This window comes from Dermacentor andersoni, chromosome 9, assembly GCF_023375885.2.
Source record: "Dermacentor andersoni chromosome 9, qqDerAnde1_hic_scaffold, whole genome shotgun sequence".
In the NCBI taxonomy this organism is placed as follows: domain Eukaryota; kingdom Metazoa; phylum Arthropoda; class Arachnida; order Ixodida; family Ixodidae; genus Dermacentor; species Dermacentor andersoni.
Genome location: NC_092822.1, coordinates 38,681,688 through 38,701,740, shown reverse-complemented (window position 1 = coordinate 38,701,740; position 20,053 = coordinate 38,681,688). Strand labels below are relative to the sequence as shown.

General features: G+C 44.3%; 1 long non-coding RNA gene across 1 annotated transcript; it reads left to right on the top strand.

Moving 5' to 3' along the window:
• The first annotated feature begins 32 nt into the window (after window positions 1-32).
• On the top strand, window positions 33-13,021 carry LOC126527704 (uncharacterized). Its single transcript, XR_007598813.3, has 3 exons — window positions 33-164; window positions 8,385-8,444; window positions 12,880-13,021. It is a non-coding gene; the product is annotated as an uncharacterized lncRNA (long non-coding RNA).
• The last annotated feature ends 7,032 nt before the right edge of the window (window positions 13,022-20,053 follow it).

Below are 20,053 nucleotides of genomic sequence, written 5' to 3'. Positions count from 1 at the left end.
CTTTACTGCGGACGACCGGTCTGAAAATACCTGATATTATTTGCTTCAATTGCAGCTATTGCACCAGTGAAGGATGTCTGTGTGCCGGTTTGTGCTCAGTTTCTCAGCCAGCGGGCCTGAGAAAGTGTGCCACAGCAGTCTGTCTAGTGGTGCTCTTTGTTCTGGTAAGCTGTGCCATTCTATTGTATATCTGTCTTGCATATGCAGTCTTAATAGACAGTGACTGCAAATGTTGGTGGAATGACGAGGCCTATGAAAGTAGAGTAATTTTGCAGATGCATTCAAAGGATAATTGATGTTTTTGTTTTCCTGTGGCAACAAATTGGTTCAGTATGAGCACGTCGACTTGAAAGGGATATTGTTTCATACTTGACTTGGTTGCACATATGAGTGGTGTTTGAAAAACACTTATAGTGCCAGAGTTCAAGATTTGAGGCACCAGATAAAACAGGCACCAATAAAATAACTGTTTGTCTAGTGTTGGCTTAATGAGTATGCAACAACACTGCACACTGATCGTTAGCACTGTCATGCATGGGCTCCATGGTAACTAAGATTAGCCACGAATAAGCTCACTGTAAGCTAGTGTTGAGCTAACTACAACAGGTGAGTATGCGATGATGTAATTAAGTGCAACATTGGAAGACAATGTAACAATGTAAAATTATAGCCTGAGCTCGCAGCTGCGTTGCGTGGTCAGGCGACCAAAAGATATGAATATTAAAAAGGGAACGAACAGTGCTACTGCCAGTCCGAAGTGACAGCGTTGTACACAGCAACATATTCTTTTTGTCCTGTCTGTAGCCCTGTTCGGTTCCCTCCTAAACATGCACCAAGCAGCCCAATTCAGAACGGTCCGGCAGGTTGATCTGAATACTTCAATTTGCCAAGCAGGTTAAGTGATGACACGCTAGCACAATGGGAGCTATTCTGAAAGTTATGTCTGCTAGGAAAATGTGTCATGAAGATACTTCACTGCTAAAAATTTGGTGTACAACTGCACAAAGCAGCATCAATAGCTATGTTGCTCCCCCATGTTGTGTCAAAGGTCTGTGCATGTTTTGTGAGATAATGCTTGAGTCGTCGGCCGGTTTGCCCTACATAATTGTGGCTGCAGGACAGTGGGATATTGTGAACAGCACCAACCGTAGTACCTATGAACTCCAGCACATACATTTTTATGTAAACTTCACATGTTGCCCTGGTCCGGTTAACATTTTGTACATGCCCAGATTGCTTGGCACTGAAAATAAAAAGGTAGTTTCAACCCTCTGAGCAATTTGCTTGAATTGATGGTTGCCTTTGTGTACAGATTGCATAACAGTCATAGGCCTTGGCTTTCTCGAAGTTGTCTGACCGGAGACGTCAGCTGTGTTCAACTCCATTAAATGCTTCTTGGCAATGCATGCTAAAAGGCAGTGCAAACGCACTGTTAAAAACAAACATTGTATGTGGTTATGAAAGCTCCCCTCCACGTCTGGGTAGTACCAAGTGTTAAATGCGCTCTCCGGTGTTCCTGTAGCAACAACATGCTTCAGTGTTCAGGTGCACCAATAGAAAAGGTAAAAACACCTTTGAGTGCAGGGAATAGCTCCAGCTCGATGCTCACCACAGAAAATCTTCAGGCCCAGATAGTGGAGCTTGCCTTTCAGTAGTAGTTTTGCTTACTTGAACATGTGTGGCACTTTGTAGGAGACATCAAAAGTTGCTCAACCACTTTAATTGCGACTTTTCACTGCTGAGAACACTGTCAGCTAGTCGTAAAACACTAGCTGCTGTAAGAACCAGCGTAGTAAAGGTAGTCTGCTTCATTGGAAACTTTCTAACCTATATGACATGAAGTAAGGCTACTAAAAGGGTTGAGTGATTTGTTTTCTGTCTTCTCTACAGTGCTAGATGAGCTCATGAAAGGGGGAAAACTACATTTCAATAAATGAAGTGCCAACAGAGACAGCACAGTCAGAAAGAACAAAGACAGGACAAGGTGCCACTTGCAACTGTTTATTGAGGTCAAAAGCACTGAATATATAACCATGGGGAGAGGGGGGAAGAAAAAAAAAAGAAGCACTGATTATGTGAATGTGCATGTGCAAAAATATGGAAGATATATATGAAGGGAATCATAAGATTAACCAAAATCTAAAACTTATCTAAAAACATGCGTTCATTTCTGTAAATAGTCGGAGACGGTGCCGACACAGGCGTCCCCTCTTTTCTTAGTCTGGTTGGCCTCCAAAAGTTCACGTGCCACAGTGTCTTTGCTTTTAAACATGATTGTTGTATCAGGAAGCCTTGCTTCACGTAATTGCTTATTCTCATTCTCACATGCCTTGCAATGAAGCAGCAAGTTTGAGCCATAACCATTTTTGAGTGAAAGCTTGTGCTCCTGCAGGCGTTCATTAATACGTCGGCCAGTTTGTCCGGTTTACTCCTTCCCACACTTCAGCGGTATGCAGTATACGACGCCTTCTCCGTACTTCACAAAAGGGTTTGTGTGTTTACTAGAACACTCTACTTTCTTAGTCATCATATCCAATCAGATGGCACAAAGTAACAAGTTTTTGGGGCTCGGAAGAAACCACAGGAATTTTGTATTTCACGATGACATGTTTAAGATTATGCGCTGCTTTGTGAGAATACGGTATCACCACTGGTTTAGCTTTCTTTTCCAATGTTTGACCTTCTTCACTGCTTCAGTTTCTTTCTTTTTGCACCTCTTTCAACGCCTCTGAAACTTTGCTCAAAACCAAACAAGGAAAGCCAGCTTTCTTCAACTTCAAAATCTGTTCGTCAAAGGTGTTGTGTGCTTTATGACAGCACATTTCTTTAAGGGTAAATTCAAGGCACATGGTGGCAATCGCACGTTTAACAGTCTTGGAGTGCATAGTCTTATACTGCAACAATTGATTGCAGGGTCGGTATACCGACCTCGTGCCCGCAAGGAATTTCAGCCGTATCCAGTGGCGATACCATATTCTCACGAAGTGGCGCGTAATCTTAAACACGTCGCCGCAAGATATAAAATTCCTGTGGTTTTTGCTGCGCCCTGAAAGCTTGCTACTTTGTGACGCCTGATTGGATCTCATGACTCTAAAAGTAGAGTGTTCTATTAAACATACAAATCCTTTTGTGAAGTGTGAAGAAGCGGTCGTATACCGTGGAAGTGTGGGAAAGAGTATATCGGACAAACTGGCCGATGTATTAGTGAACACCTGTGGGAGCACAAGCTTTCGCTGAAAAATAGTTATGGCTCAAACTTGCCACTTCATTGCAAGGCCTGCAGGAATGAGAATAAGCAAGTATGTGAAGCAAGGCTTCATGATACAACGATCGTGCTTAAAAGCAAATACACTGTGGCACGTGAACTGTTGGAGGCCAACCAGGTTAAGAATAGAGGGGATGCCTGTGTCAGCATGCCTGTGTCTGAATATTTACACAAATGAATGCATGTTTTTAGATAAGCGTTAGCTTTTGGCTAATCTTATGATTCCCTTCATCTTCTGTGTTCTCGCGCGTGCGCCTTCACACAAGCAATGCTTCTGTTTTTTTCCTCCCCTTCTCCCCATGGCTATATATTCAGCTGCTTTTGACTCAACAAACAGTTGCAAGTAGCGCCTTGTCCTGTCTTTGTTCTTTCTTACTGTGTTGTCTCTGTTGGCGCTTCATCTTCTGAAAGCTCTGCACCAAGTAGCCCCACAACGTGTTCTACTGGAAAACTACCACTAGACAGTGATCTTCCATTTCTTGACCTCATTGTTTTCTTTGGTGAGTGTCATGTGCACTGCATGTATGCCCCGTCTTTTAAGGAGAGAATTCTGCCTTTCGCATCAATGCACTGTTTGGCTGTGAAGCTCTGTCACAGAAGCACGAAATAGCATCCTCAACAAGTTGAGGAGAACTTCTATACCCAGGTCTAACATTGGCCTACAGTGGTGTGACCACTGTTAGATCACATTCAGAAGGTCAGCCATAGTCTCAAGAAGACTGTTGGGAGAGCTAGAACATTTATTTGTCACGCCAAGCAATCTAGGTTCAAAAAGGTGAATCAGACCAGGCCTTGGCGCAAAGTTTAGCAAGAGGCACATGCAGCAGCTCAACTGTGTGGTTGTTTACAACATCCCGCTGCCCTGCAGCTGCAACTAGGCAAGACAAATAGGCCTAATATTTATTTGTGTGTGTGTGTGTGTGTGTGTGTGTGTGTGTGTGTGTGTGTGTGTGTGTGTGTGTGTGCGTGTGTGCAATTAACCAAAAGTCTTAGCCTGCGCTCGTGTTGTTTGGCCTTCTCCCGTCTTTTCGTGTTGTCCCCAAGTAATCAGTCGGTGTCACATTCTTATAGAATTTGCAGTTATGAGATTCATGCTTGGAACATGATCAGAAGCTACCAAATGGATGACATAATCCCTCTACATGTGTTGGTGTGGATTAATGTGTCTCTGCAGTAGGGGTAGGGCATCATATACGCTTGTTTAGCACTTATGCACTTTTGTTTCCAGAGCTTGTGACACAGTGATTCAAACTATGTCTGTGAAAACAGTGCTGCACATTGCCAGGAAATGTTACAACACTTGTAGGTGAAGCTCGGTGTTGTGAGAGGTTATAGAAACTTGCTTTCAACTTGCTTTTTGCAAGTTTCTTGAGCATTTTTTAAAAATGCTTCTCTAACTCCCGCGTGCATTGTGTTCATGACTCGCTATGAAACTCATCAAGTATGTCCTTTATGCCATCCGTTTCTAAAGATTACATGAATATAATTAACCCTTTGAGGGTCGATCTTTTTCGCCATATTCGACCGCCCAGGGTCGATTTTTTTTATTGCAGATTGCAATTCTTAGGGACTTATTTTGAAAAAAAATTACCATAATTTTTCTAGGGTGTCCGTAAAGCGAGAAAAAATTATGTTGTGTTGGTATATATGTACTCTTTATTCATGAATAACAATAATAAAAAAGGAAATAAACCTATAAGAGTAAAAAATTTTAATACATTGTTATAGTTCAAGGCTTTGAAAATGTCCACACGAGAATACTTCGCAAGACTGAAATGTTCCTGCTCTTACACTAATATGTACTATTATGAGCAATATGAAAGGGAACACAGGAACGCGTAGAAAACACCCTCAGACCCAGCTATGTGGGTAATACGCAGCGGCCACCATCGGAAACAAAGTGGAAAGGGGGACGCTGTTCTAACAACTGTTCGCACTCCCGCCATGCGTCTGCAAAGTGCGGAATTTCGCATCGCCAGCAGACAGTGATAACACTGTTCGATATTGCGTCACTCGTAACCTTTTGCGTCGAATCGTTAGAAAAGATAGCACTGTTCCGGACTTCGATATTGATTTATGCTAAACCTTCTAAACCGGGAAAAAATGGTCTTTAAGGGTGAGTTCAAAATAAGTTTATTGGCGCTTGCCGAATATTAAAGAGATATTGAAGCAAATGAAATAAGGCAATAGCGTTATCGCAGCTTATCCTCATCCTTTGTTTTGTTCGTTGGTGGCCTAATAATGCGTCATGCCACCGTCGACTTGAACGACGGCCTCCATTCTTTGAGGCAAAGACGCGTAGAGAGCCTCGATGAATGCGGTATCACGCTGAAGGCGCCTCCACTCATGTTCTATTGCTTCCCATAGTTGGTCGGAGTTCGCCAATTCTAGTGAACTCTTCAAAAGGTTCACTCTCATACGGCCCCAAACGTGCTCCATAATGTTCATGTCAGCACCCTTCGCGCACCACTGAAGTTGCATTACCCCTCGCTCTTCCAAAAGGCGCGCCACGTCCTCCGATGTGTGAACGGGAGACGAATCCTGCTGGAAAAAATAACACCCATCCGGGTGCGGCCCGTTCAACACATAGGGGATCATCTGGTGCTCGAGCAGAGTGCAATACGCAGCACTGGTGAACCTCCCATCAGTTCTCACCAGTGGGCCTAGGCCTGCATGGGAAATCGCCCCCCAGACGTTCACAGACATGCGTCCACTGGCGGCCACCTCCTGGATATTCTGCGGACTAAAGCGTGTGTTTGCGGTCCACCGCACTCTCTTTCGTTGGTCCCAGCGGCTCGAGAACGTGGACTCATCAGAGAAAACTACATACTTCTACCCACTCTCGCTCCAGCTGCGGTGTTCAGTAGCGAACCTCAGCTAAGCCGGTTTGTTGGCTGCGGTGAGCAGAGGTTTCTGTGCGGCGATGCGACTTCGCAGTCCTGCTTCTCTAAGCCTTCATCGTACCATGCTGTCGCTCAAGTTGTTCAAGCCAAGAGAACCTCGAATGTCCTTTGCACTTTGAAATGGTTTGTCCCTGACTGCAGCCACGATGCAAAGGTCTTGGTCGTTCGTTGTTGATCGAGGTTGTGTGCAGTGCGGCGCATCGTTTATGTGTCCTTCGTCTCGGTAAGCCTGGATAATCCGGTTGACCGTTTTCATTGGGCGGCTTGTCACGAGAGTAATATTGCGCTGCGTATAACCTCTTTTAGACATTTCTATTATATCTTCCCGCTCTTTAAGAGGCACTCGAGGCATCTTGAGGCTACAAATTAAGAGTTGACTGCTCTGCGTAGGCCACTGCAGTGTGCGACATGAATTTTTCTGAATGAACTTCGTGCAACAAAGTTGCATGAGAGACAGTTTGTCAATGTTCTATTCCTCTGTCGTCATTGGTTCGAGCGTCGCCGCTGTTCGAGGTGCCACTGAGAATCGAGTGTGTCGATTCAAATAAAGAATCGGTTTGAAATACAGGGCAAACTTTTTCTCGGAGTACTATCAAGCGGTTGCACGAAGAAAAAAAGAGAATGAAAGAAAAGAAAGTAAATCTGTGTAAGTCACTGGCGACGACCACCGTCTTATCGGCTGTTGGACGATCCATGACGTAAGCTGCTCCTTTATAGAAATGCCAGCGTGGTGGGAGTGCCAACAGTTAGTGGAAGAGCGCTCTCCTTTCCCCCTTTGTTTTTCACAGCGCCATCCGCGTATCGCTCCGAGTCTGTTTCAAGGTCACGTGTTCCTGTGTTCCCTTTCATATTGCTTATGATAGTACATCCATAGCGTAATCGAACTGTGGGGTTGTGTGCCCATCAAAAAATCAAAACGTGTGACAAACTTCCACTAATCTTCATCTTATCACCAACCAGATGCAATTAGTTTTCACGAGTCTCAAAAAAAGAAAAAGAAAGGAGCAACAGAAGCGCATGCACGGCAGCATCCTTCTATGCGCACCCCTGCGAGCACTAAATGAGCGAGAAACAAGCAGTAGCCTTTTGAGCGACTAGTAACGAGATAGCCATCAGTTTTGCAAGCACAAGAAGCCGAAACCGCCCGAGAAAACAAAACCCAAACCGCCACCCGCCCACGCGCACACCAATGCACAAGCGGTAGTACGTAGACGCGCAGGAGCAAACTAGCGCTATAACAAACCATGCAACGAAAACTGATAGAACGAGGCGTGCAAAAGAAATTTCCTGTATTTCCACATAGTGGCAGCACATGACAGAAAAGGTTAGGAAATTGTTGCGCTTTTTAAACCTACAGACAGCGCCGTAAATATATGGCTTCGACCATTTTTGTACTTCGCGGTGCGGTATATTTACTTCATTGACCCTCGAAGGGTTAAGCAGTCATGCTCCTTGAAACAATTTCCCGTAACAACATTGTAAAATACCACCTGAGGGTCTTGCATCTCTTACATCTGCTGTTTTTCACATCATAATTTAATAAAACTGCATTTAGTAGCTGCACAGCACAGGCCCCATTTTGTTTTATCACACTTCTTTGTCTTTTCTCCCCGTGCCCCAGGTCTTATTTCAACAACTGCTATCTGCAGGCTGTCATAAAATTGCTTCAACATTGTTGACAGATTCCAATATTTTTTTCGAACCATTCTCTCATGTGATCTAAGGAAAATTAACTTGATTAGCCTGACATGAAGATGAATTCGAAATAATTTATTTATTGTACTTGCTTGGTAGCACTGAAATGTTTCTTTAATCAATATAATACTTACAATTCACCTTTGTATTGCTGGGTACCGGTAGAGATATGGTTGGTTATTCACCAGAAAGGATCCCGAATTTTCCACCTTCTTAGTGTACGTTAGACACTCACTTGTTGCACTTCACAAAGAGCAACTTGTGGTTGCTAGGAAATAAAGGTTTACTGAGAATTTTCATGCATCCAATTTGATTCTGTGTACTAGCATGTTTGTATTAGCATGTATTTCATAGAGTTGAGGCTCCATAAAAGTACATTCTGTCATTCAATGTCTGACATGGTTAAGCAGGTTGACCATATCTTATTAGAACTTCCTATGTTGTGGGGCACTTGTTTGCAACTTAAATCATGTGGTTTGGTGCTGTCAGTGTAAGCCTAATGTCGTTTTTTGTTCTCCCAGGAAGGACGCAAGCATTGCTGAGGAGCCATTTGACCTGCCGCCACACTAATATTGTATTTGGTAAGGTCTATTACAGATCTTATTTCGTGTAGTATGTGCTATAATTGTGTACAATATGTTCAAAACTTCAGTAAGTGGGCTGTTCGACAACAGGTGTTTACAAATTAATAATTATAAAAGGTGTTCAAGGTCATTAGTGATACAATTGCTGCTCACTGCTGAATTTTTTTCCGAATTAAATGATGAGCCATCCAGCAAGTGCGGCTCTCCTGGCTAATTATACAAACTTTCAAATACGGTTAATTTTTTATCACAAGTGTACAGCAGTCGGGGACAACTGTTCACAGCGACAATTTCATAATATTTACTTACATGCATAAGTGAGTCAAAGGTCAGGTGTACTTATGAAGTTTTATGAAACAAGTTCATCATCATATTGCTTACTTCATTGAAAAGTTTTTCGCGGAATTCTCACTTCTATGAACAGATCAACAGTTGTCGAACGATGGTCGTCTCTATAGCCAATGTTTGGGCAAGAGGCTTGTCTTCAGTGCACTAACAAGAGACTTCTTTTCCATGCAGCTTGAGCTGATCAGTATGAAGAGATTACATAGGATAGGAACACAAAGCATTAGTGGGCCTCTTCGGTTATCAGTCCTTGACAGTCCTGGACTGCTTAGCACTGCTGTCCCGCATTCGATTTTCTCAATCAGCTTCGGAAGCCCCATCCACCAGTCCGAGAGCAGCTAGTATCGCATTCGTTTTACCAGAAGTCACAGACTCTGCGGACTCTCAGAGCTGTCAGCAGATATTTGTTCAGACATATGCAAGTAGCTAGCAGACGGTGGCTGTCTTGAAAAGATGCACGCGGGCTTGACGCCATGTTTTAAAAGAGGCTGTGTGTTTATGTGTACTTTGCGCGTTCCAGACAGCAAATATCATGTACTCAGCTATTGCTTCCGTTAAATCGATGCTTCGTGTGCCATAATGCGAGGTTTTCATGAGTGGTCTAATTGCTGCAACCTTAGTCCTTGTGTTTTTTAAGACAAAGCACAGTGATCAGGCGCAAATGCTTGCTTTTCTTGATGTGTTTCGTGAAATCTGTAATGCTCATTGCTATATGCATAGTAAACAGGTAGATTTCGCTTTTCAGATGAGTGAAACTGGTGGACGAGGAAACATATCATATTGCATGTAGATATTTCATGCTGGTAGCTGGCGTGGCATACAGGGTGTTTCACGTAACTTGAGCCAAACATTGAATATATGCAAATGCCACGTAACTGGACAGAACCAAGGTAATGTTGTTTGCCCTCGCTTCGAGATACTCATATTTTTTTCATTTTGCCAGATTAAATAATTAGTATTCGGTAATTAATCAACTTCTCAAATATTATGATTAATACATGCTACATAAAAGTGTTTTTCCTAGCGTGAAAGAAGCCTGCAAATACACACTAAATCGATGCGTGACTGTCCATTCGCAGCACTTTGCGTGTATTCGCGAGCTTCTTTCTCGAAAAAACACTTCTACGCAGCATGTCTCAAACAACAGAAAGCTGTATGGGGAGCTTTTCATGTTGCTCTCCAATTTTCTCATGGACACTTCTAATCTAATTATAATATTTGAAAAGTTGATTAATTAACGAAGATGAAATATTTATTTTGGTGGAATGAAAAAATATCTGAGTATCTCCAAGTGACGGCAAACAACATTACCTTGGTTCTGTCGAGCTACGTCACATTTGCATATTTTTATTTGGCTCAAGTTACGTGGGACAACCTGTATAATCAGAGCTTCACCGATTGCTGTTGACATGTGTGCTGATCCCTTCTGTTAACCAAATTCGAAATTTTGCTTTTGGATGTGCAGGATTAGTAGACAGTGTAGACGTGCTCTGTCCTAGACGCACGTCAGGCCTTCAGTAGACGGTTTCACGTGCTTTGAGGATATCGGCCTGTGCTTTGTGGGTGAACAGTGATGTGGCACAACCGTGTTTTTGCTTATTTTTGTGTGGCAATGACACTTAAATTTACAGGAAATGAATGAGCTGGCTTAAATACAGCAGTTAAGGGGCCCGAAGAGCGAGAGCACGATGTAAACTGAGCTTTGTTAACATGTTCAATGTGCTCAGGCTGCGATTCCATTATGCAAGCTTTATGGTTGTGTCGGCGACATGGCCTCTGAGACTGCACCATTTTGATGACGACGCTACTGAATTTGCTGGGTAGGGTGCTATCCACAAGTAGCTAAAAGCACGAGGTCACGAGATTGAATCCCGTCCACGGTGGCTGCATGTCAATGGGGGCAAAATATGAAAACACCCATGTACTTAGATCTAGGTGCACGTTAACGAACCCCAGGTGGTCGAAGTTTCCGGAGTCCTCCACTACGGCTTGCCTCATAATCAGAAAGTGGATTTGGCACGTAAAACCCTATTAGTTTAAGTAGCTAATAGCAGACAACAGCAGCCAGGAGAGCGGCTTCCAATCACGGTGCTTTCAAACAAAACCTCGGACAGTCCCAGGCAGCGGGATCACATGACTGTGATGCGCCCTTCTGTCAATGCTAGCCAGACCAGAAGCCGCAGGTGGTTTGCGGACAGTCTGGGACTGCATAATTGAAGGGGCGCAGTGCTCTCACATACATTATGTCCACTGCGGCACGAAGGCCTTTCCTAGTAATCTGTAAATATATATGGCTTGCGCCAACTGACTCCATCCTATGCTTGCATATTTACAAATTTCGTCATGGTGCCTAGTTCTTTACCGTCCTCAAAAGCGCCTTTTTTTTAAATTTATCATGCATATCATTTTTTGGCGTTCCGTTGCTTGTTGAGCAAGCCTTCATTCTCAAGCTCCATTTTTATCATGCCAGGTTTCAGTCTCTGTTAGTTTTAGCACAATGCAATGATGGTACCTTTAAGACTAACGGTAAGCTATAGATGGTGACTCAGTAATGTGTGACTTAAGTCTTCTAAACAATTTATAGTCTTTAAATTTTCTTCTACTGATCCAGGACTCCTGTGACTAATTGCCTTAAGTAACATACTTCATTGCCTTCTTGCCCTAGAAAATATAACTGGTGCCTTCTTGCAGGCCTTTAAAGTGGCAACATGTGTACTGCAGACAGTAGGGCATGTTCCGAGCCTGGCGACAATGAAATTAACCTTAGTTTTCCAAGAAAAAAAAGGTGTCTCTGCAAAAAACAATATAGAATGACCTGTTTAGTTAGAAGCATTTTCCCTGGATTTTACCGAATCTGCATTTTGGATAGACCCGAAGGAAATAGTGTTGTCGCTGCGGCTTTAAAAATATTTTGTACCAGACTGCAGGCCAATAGCATTAATTCCAACCAATTACCTCAGAGTATCCCCACTATGGTATAAAGAAGGAAAATTTTGAAACGAAACATTGCACAAATTGACCAAAGTTTTTTTTCTTTGCATTTACTAACAGCGCAGAATTTGGCCATCTTGTTGCCATGAGTCGTAGAAATTTGAGCAAATAGCTCTGTCCTCATTGGCTCTCAAAATCTACGGGAAGTGCTCATGTTTAGGCATGTTAATGAATTACTCTACTTTAAAATTTTTTAGTAGAGGCTGGATTCATTTCAGAAATTTCCCGAATTAAGCGCATTCACATGAAGCAATGCAATCTGGAAAAATATGTTGCATTATTTGTTTCGTTATGGGATTGCAAGTCAAGAAACGGACAGAATAAATAGTACTGCCTGCCAGAGCCATGTATGGGGTCCAGGCATAATTGCAGGCTTCTTAACAAAAAGGGCAAATTTTTCGGTGAACACAGTGCAATATTATAACTTTTTATGAAGCTGGGAAGGGTATGTTGATGCATTCACGACCGTAACTTTTAATTTTCACTGCTTGAGTAAAAAGAATATTACACATTGGTACTTCTTCCGTGACAACAAACCATATCCGAAAGGGGCTGACAGCTGTCGTGACACAGTTGTGGTGCAAGCATGGTTTTTTGTATTGTTGCTATTGTTGCTATTCTACCAGCCTGTCAGCTGGACAATATCTTTGGCTTGCTTGTTCTGCGTCGGAAGTAAACAACATGCATGGTTTGCGCTTGTTTCAAGAGTGCTTCATTGTTTTGGGAAACAGTAAATTCTGCAAGGTTGTTTAATGGAGCAGTGAAAGTTGAAAGCTATGGTCTGCAGTATGTGGCCATGGCAGCTCTACCTAAATATGGGAGATGTAATCTCCAAATGTCATAATGTGCACGTGACATCTTTGGCTGTTCCAAGCAAACCATCAATTGACTTGGGTCCTTTCTATTTGAAGCTTTTTATGCTATAAGGCTACGAATGAATATATATCAACATGGCTGAGTCTGAACCATTTCTTTTGACAAGAGCACTTGCAGTGACAGTTGTGAATACGAAATCATTGTTTATCTGAGTAACAATAGCGATGATGATAGTAAATAATTGAACAGCCTTAATTGATTGGTGCTTCTTTCTTTTCAGGCAAAGCCGAAGGCCTCTGCAAGCAGCCAGTCATTCCAAGTCTCAACCAATCCTTCCTCTAGTCAGCCAATTTCTAGTGTCTATGCGGAAAGGACTTGCGCAAGAGTGTACACGGGACACTAAAAAAGCGACAAGGACAGGCGTAAACTTCTAACCGGTGTTCATTACTAAAAGGTATGTATATGTACTCTTGCACACTTGATCATAATCTGTTACAATCGTGCAAGTCAACATGGTCATCACAAATAAACGAGTGCACCAAGGCCTAAGGCGGCTTCCCGCATACAGACCCCAGATATTCAAATTCTTTAACAGTCAGTGCTACATATAGGGATGGCTTGCTAATGCAGTTGCATTCTGCAATAGCCGCTGCCTCACTGATGAGTCTAGTGTTTTCTTTCACACTGCTTGCTATTATTTCTGTTTTTAAAACAGTCGATGACATCTGCATTGGGAGCAATGGATTCCAAGGAAACCTTCTTTCCCTTTTTGTACTTTCCGATTATGTTCCTGTAGTCTCAAGTTTAGGGAACTTCCTATTTGTCCCACGTAACGCTGCCCGCAGGAAAGAGGTATGCTATACACTATTCCTCTTGAGCATTTGATGAAACCCTTTCTGTGCACAATGTTGCATAATTTTGATTGTCTGCTGACAGGGCTGGTTTTGGCACATAACTCAGCTTGCGGGGCGTGGAAGAAATGACCAAGACTGCAGTCCTTTGGCTTATTTTCTTTATTTACACCTATGTGATACTGTTCGCAGGAATCTAGCAGTCATCCCATACATTCACGCTATCTTGCATAAACTAAAGAAAATAGGCCAAAGGGCGGGAGTATAGGTCGTTTTTCCCGCACCCAACAAGTTATCTCAGTTATGTGCCAAAACCAGCCCTGTCAGCAGACAATCAATTTCATGCAACATTGCTCACAGAAAAGCTTTCGTGAAATGCTCGGGGGGAGTAGTGAATAGCACACCTCTTTTCTGTGGGCAGCGTTACGTGGGGCAAATGGGAAGGTGCCTAAATATGAGACTACAGGAACATAATACAAAAGTACAAAAGGGAGAGAGGGTTTCCTTTGAATCCACAACTCCCAATGCAAATGTCATGCACTCTGAAAAAACAGAAATAATAGCAAGCAACGCACAAGAAAGCACTACGCCCATCATTGAGGGGGCAGATATCGCATAAGGCAACTGCGTTAGCAAACTATCCCTAGCGTTGACATTAAAGAAGTTGCATACCTGGGGTCTGTATGTGGGAGGCCGCCTTAGGCCTTGGGGCGGCTTTAGTGTGCTCTTGTAACTGATTATGATCAAGTGCACAAGAGTATATATACATGCCTTTTCGTAATAAACACCAATTGGAAGTTCGCACCTGTTCCTGTCACTTTTTTAGTGTCCCGCGTTCACTCTTGCGCTGGTCACTTCAGCATGGAATACCAACTAGCCCAGTCTCACACCCTGCTTTTTTCAGTAAAGCAGAATAAACACAGGTTTTTTCAGATTCAAGTGGCTTGTTGTTTCTCGAACACAAATCTGTATGTATGCTGTGTACATGTTGGGTGTAGAACTCAAGTGCAACATGACAACACTGACACGAAGAATAAGCGGTGTAGAAAACAATGACACTAGGAGGAAACATGCAAACACAGCACGTTCTGTGTGGTGTATTTCCTGTGTGCTATGATTTCTGCCCCATTTCCAGCTATATCTTAAATGATGTTGCACATTATCCACATTGTAATGTACGACTTGGGTGGTTCATTGCCCAAAATAACTTATTCCAATGAACGAAACAATTTGGCTCGAGAACACGAGCATTCAAGTCCCCGTTTCTTCATTACCAAAGTACGGTCATGTACTATAATCGCAAGTACGGGGCTCAATTTACAGCATTTCCGTTTTACAGAACTCACCGTTTTTCTTATTTGCAAAATACGGTCAATTCTGTGATCACAACTACGGAGCTCACCGTTTTCCATTTAACGGAAATAATTTTTACGGCCTGTCCGTTCTACGGAAACACCGTTTTCCATTTAACGGAAATAATTTTTACGGCCTGTCCGTTCTACGGAAACACCGTTTTCCATTTAACGGAAATAATTTTTACGGCCTGTCCGTTCTACGGAAAGACCGTTTTTCATTTAACGGAAAAGTGTCCGGCAACGTTTTACCTGCAACTTTGACCGTAAACTGAAGAAATTTTTTTTACAGTGTATGGTGCTGCCTCATTCTCGTTCTCCGCAAGGGTGTGGGGAAGGGTGAACTAGGCGTACATAAAATCGCGACAAAGGAAACCAGTTATTGGCTGAAGAAGACGAGTCCCCCCGTCGTAACGCTGGTTTCAGAGACATTGTTTATCTCTTTATAACTCTGCTTAGTATTCTGCCTCCAGAACATTCGAAAAAAAGAAGACTATTTCTGTGCACGCTCCACATAAAGATTTTCTAACCTGTATACCCGCACCGATACACTAGTGCAATTATGTATTGTTCCCATTCACCAGCTTCGCCTTTACAATTACAAGAATCTTGGACACCCCTCTATTGTTCAAGTGTTCGGCGGTGCTAAAGCCTATCGAATGGCAAACAATAGATTCCTTTGATGAACAGGAGTCGGGTGTGGTGGAACTGAAACGGAGCGGCTGGAAATTTTCATGGTAGATGCATGGCTCTCTTTCCCTTCCACTTTGGGAGGAGTGGAGTCACACTTGGTGGACAACACGGAAATGCGCGGGGGCCCCCACGTTTCGATGCGAGCGGAATGAAAAATTATGGAGATACCATCGACAATGGCCGATGTAAGGGAACAGTCCAAACGAACGAGCCGGCGACTGTCTCCCTCCCCGTTTTGTTGTCGCGAATCTTCGCCACTCGGTTGCGAAAGAGGACGGGCCCTTTCTCTTGGCACCTTAGTTGAACATGGCTTGCTGCTGGGCTAGTTGGTTCAGACTGTAGAATAAAACTAAAAAAAAGCGCAAACATTTACGCAGATCCGACGTACTGTGGGAATCGACGCAACCCATGCTTTCTGGTCTGGTTGCTTTGATCGACGACAATGCGTAGTGGCATTGACGGCGAAAGCTTGATGTCAATTGATGTTAAACGTTCCCTGGCGTGCACCACAGCTGTTTATTCTGCATAGCACACAGAAAGAACGGGGAGGGGTGTTTGCTTGAGGCGTTATTGTGCACTATATATCATAACTTACGTGAGGGTTGAGCATTGTCATTGCCTCACAAGGCACATCGCATCATGGCCCAACCATTAACGTTGAATTGGATTGCTCGGCTGTGCGTCCCAAAATCATAATCGGATTATGAGGCGCGCAGTAGACGCGGACTACGGATTAATTTTTGACGCCGTGCTGTTCTTTAACATGTCCTAAAATCTTATTGGAAGTGCGTTTTATATTTCGCCCCTTGTCGAAATGGAAATACCGCGGTCTGGATCGAATACGCGACGTCAAGCGATGCCATCGTCGCAAAGCTACTTCGGTGGGCAAAGAAGCGCTGATTTGCCGTGCGACCGCTTCCGTATTGACGCCGGCAACATGGGGTGTGCTTTAATAATGCGGCTCTGCTTCTTCACGCCCTGCGTAATTTGTCTGCTGGAAATATTTGCATGCTGTTTCTTTTCAGAAATAGCAGAAACGTACTCTGCCGCACTTTGAACATTAGCTTATCCAGTTTCCCCACCACCGCTGTCGTATAGCAGTGGGGTTTGCTTGCCTTCTCCCGTCACTACCCCCCCCCCCTCCGCCCCCGCTTGTATCGAACTGCCGCTTCTCCTCCCACCTCTGTACAGTTCTATGTAGGTTCTGTCTGGACTCGCACGTTAGCAGAAAGGGAAACGCTGCAGTTTCTGGAATGCTTTTTAGGGTGGTCACGGGTAATTACAGCTGTCAAGAAGCTAATGTGAAGATGCCCAGGGAGCTTCGCAGAACATGTGCAGATTCGACGCGGTGGGCCCAAACAAGTTTCTCGCGTCGCCTTTCTTTCTGACTCGCCTCTAACATGCATACACATAGTCTAACCTCTTCCCCTCCCCCGCTCGATGCGGTGTGCCAGACAGCAATAGCAGCAGTGGGAAAGTCGAAGGAAGAAGCAAGCTTCAATTTCAAAGGATTTTTTTTATTCACCTGAGCAGGGGCTACGTTGAATATGTAGCGAAAACACTTTCAACCGAACACTGGCATAACGTTGTATTGTGCCCTTTAGGCATCTTCGACTTTACCACCCCACAAACGCACACACCCAACTTCTCTGCTAGTGTTTGTTACTGCTAAGGGCTACTCAATTGCAAGAAGAGCTTAGCTGGGTCAAGAGGAATGGGCCGTGGGCTATTTCAACAACAGGGAAGTATAGGAGTACATGAAAATGCATTTGTGTTCGTGCATCCTCCTTGGTGGAGAATGGAAAGGGTTGATGCATCGCATTTGAGACAAATGCCTGTAAACAGGAGGTTTTTCGTTGAACATTGTTACATACGCTTGAAAGTAAATATTGCTCGATGAGCGCCACTGTGAGAAGTTAAAGGAGATGGGCGTTGAGTGTTCCACTGTCATGCCGTAATCATCGAGCAGGGCTTTCTGGTCCTTCATGCAGGCGTAATTCGTACAAAAACAAATATTGAGTAATTTGTTATGCAAATTGGATACCCAGTGTAGCAATCAGATGTATCACCGCGAAGATAACGAAAATGCCACATTAAAAAGGCTTCTGTGCTTGTCATAAAAACCACTGAGTACCAACTGTCTAGATTTCTGGCTCATGATTTTTGTAGATTTCAGCATTCCCCGAAACGAATTACTCTGCGCTCTACGTAACTTGAACTCTAACCTTCATTGTAACGCGCTGAACAAAAACAGCCATTCGATGTTTCATTAGAAAAGCGAGCTCTCAGCTGCGTTTAGAGACTAAACGCCGTCAAAGGTATCTAATGTTCGTGCGTTCTCGATTACGTTTTGGCAGAACTCAGTCTATACATCATAATCTACTTGATGTAGACGAAGATAGCAGCATCAAGGTAGCAGTGCGTGTGTTGTACTGACAAGAGTAAAATGGTATTAAACGTAAAACAGAACCACGTCTTATACGATGGCGTAAGTCGCACTGCCAACATCTAAGTTTATATTAGTGATTTGCGAAGGGATGACATTAAAGCAGTCTCCCGAAGATACTTCAAAAGTGAACTGCGGTGAGCGATAAAAGAAAAGGTACAAGGGTCACTCGCTCCTCTTTGCAAACGAGAGATGCAGGCGACTTGACGAACAGATCAACGGAACTTACCACACAGAGAAGGGTCGCGCTTGTCAGCTTTAAATCGCTAAGGTTTTTGTTAATTTCTGTATTGCAGTTTCGACTGACATCTTCGTAATTGTGAAATGCTGCAAGGCGATCGGATTTCCACAAATGAGTTAGTCGATAGGTAGGGAAGCGTCATTGCATCGTTGCACTGTAGTTGGGATAAGCACGCGTTGTCCTAGTACGGGGAGGCACCATATGGATGGCGTTGTTATTATACCTTGGCAAGTGCGAGTCAACGCCATGGAAGCACACTTGGCAGTGGTTACTGCAGTGACGAGCACTCCCGTGAGAGCGGGCTGAGAAGAAGCAGGCACGCTGCTCCATCGGATGGACGGTGACGCGAGGTAAACCTATATTTAACTGTTAATATTGCTTATTAGCGAGGCATGTGAAATCGAAATTTGGAAGATAACAAAGAGAATTTCCCCCTGTGCATCAATAAAGACAATGGCTGATACGTCTAATGCACCTTTAACTGTTGGAGGGAGTGTCGGACATAACTTTGGCTACAGCATTTTTTTCACGCAGGAGACTCGTACGCTCACTGCTACTAATTATCAGGTCATCAGACAGGCAAGATGTAAGGCCAGTTATTGCTAGCTTATCGCGCGCATTGAAACTCTATACTGGCAAGTATATACCCATCGAGTGATTCCGCGTGGTTGCATAAAGGCCGCGTTCGCTCCTATGTTCCCAATCAACGTGATGCAGCAGTTCAGGCCGTTTCCAGCCGACCACCACATGGCACGCAAATAATTGAGCAATTCGGAAAATGAGAAGCAATAATGTTTATTACGCACTTTAGCAATACAGGCATATATTCAAAGTAGCTGCTTCGACGTTTAGCGCACATGGTCATAAGCTGCATAATCCTTGCGCACTATTGAGCGTATCGTAATATGCACAGGGTCGACTGATTCACCGGTGACCCCAGGCCTATGCGCCAGCGATGTTACCACCCCCGAGGCGCCAACATAGAGGTCTCGGTTCCGAAGAAGCATTCCTGCAGGTGATCCTGAAGTTCTCCAAGCTCACCTTCGAAGGGGCAGCCCCAGCCGGCATTATAGCAGTACACCGGCAGTGCCATAAGATACTCCAGAGGAAAGTACAGCTCGACGAAGCCTTCCTCGGCGAAGGGTTTACCGTCGAGGGGACACGAGCCGAAACGGTGCGTGTCTTCGAAGCTGTCGCTCTCACTCCGATGTGGATTACTGCCGCTATCACAAGCGTCTTGGAGGCACAAACCACACAACGTGTGACAGCAGGGAAGCAGCACAGCATCGGCCGCAACCACCGCGCAGTTCACGCAGACGCGCACCCACGGGAACGGCTGCTCGAAGGTGATGGGTCGTTCGTTCACGAATGGGCAGTTGAACCCTTGCAGGGTGTACGTGGTCGCTTGCATGCTGTAAGCGTTATCGCGGAGATCCTCGGAAGACCCGGATGACTGCGACGGAGAACGAGGTTGCCGGTCTGCCTGGTCTGAGTCGTCGTCTCGAGCGGTAGTCAGGTCGCAGGGTCGGCGATGGACAGATTCTCCGTTCCTCTCAGGAAGTTGTGGCTCCCTAGGTGGTTCGTGGCAGCCGAGTTTGAAGAGCGCGCCTTTGACGAAGCTAATGCTTGCAAGACGATGGGGCAATGATGGGCGCCTCACTGCATTCGTCTACGGCCAGTCGCAGGTCGTCAAGGTTGTTTGCTGCGTGGATGTGCGTGACGTCACGTCGGTCTCATTCGGACGAGCTGAGAGACGAGAAGAGTGTCGCCGAGATGCACACTGTCTTTTATAGCCTGGTAGGTGGGGCCTCCCTTCGGGGTCGTGATTGGTCAGAAGTTGTTGGAGAGTGGGTTCGAAAAATTATCGAATC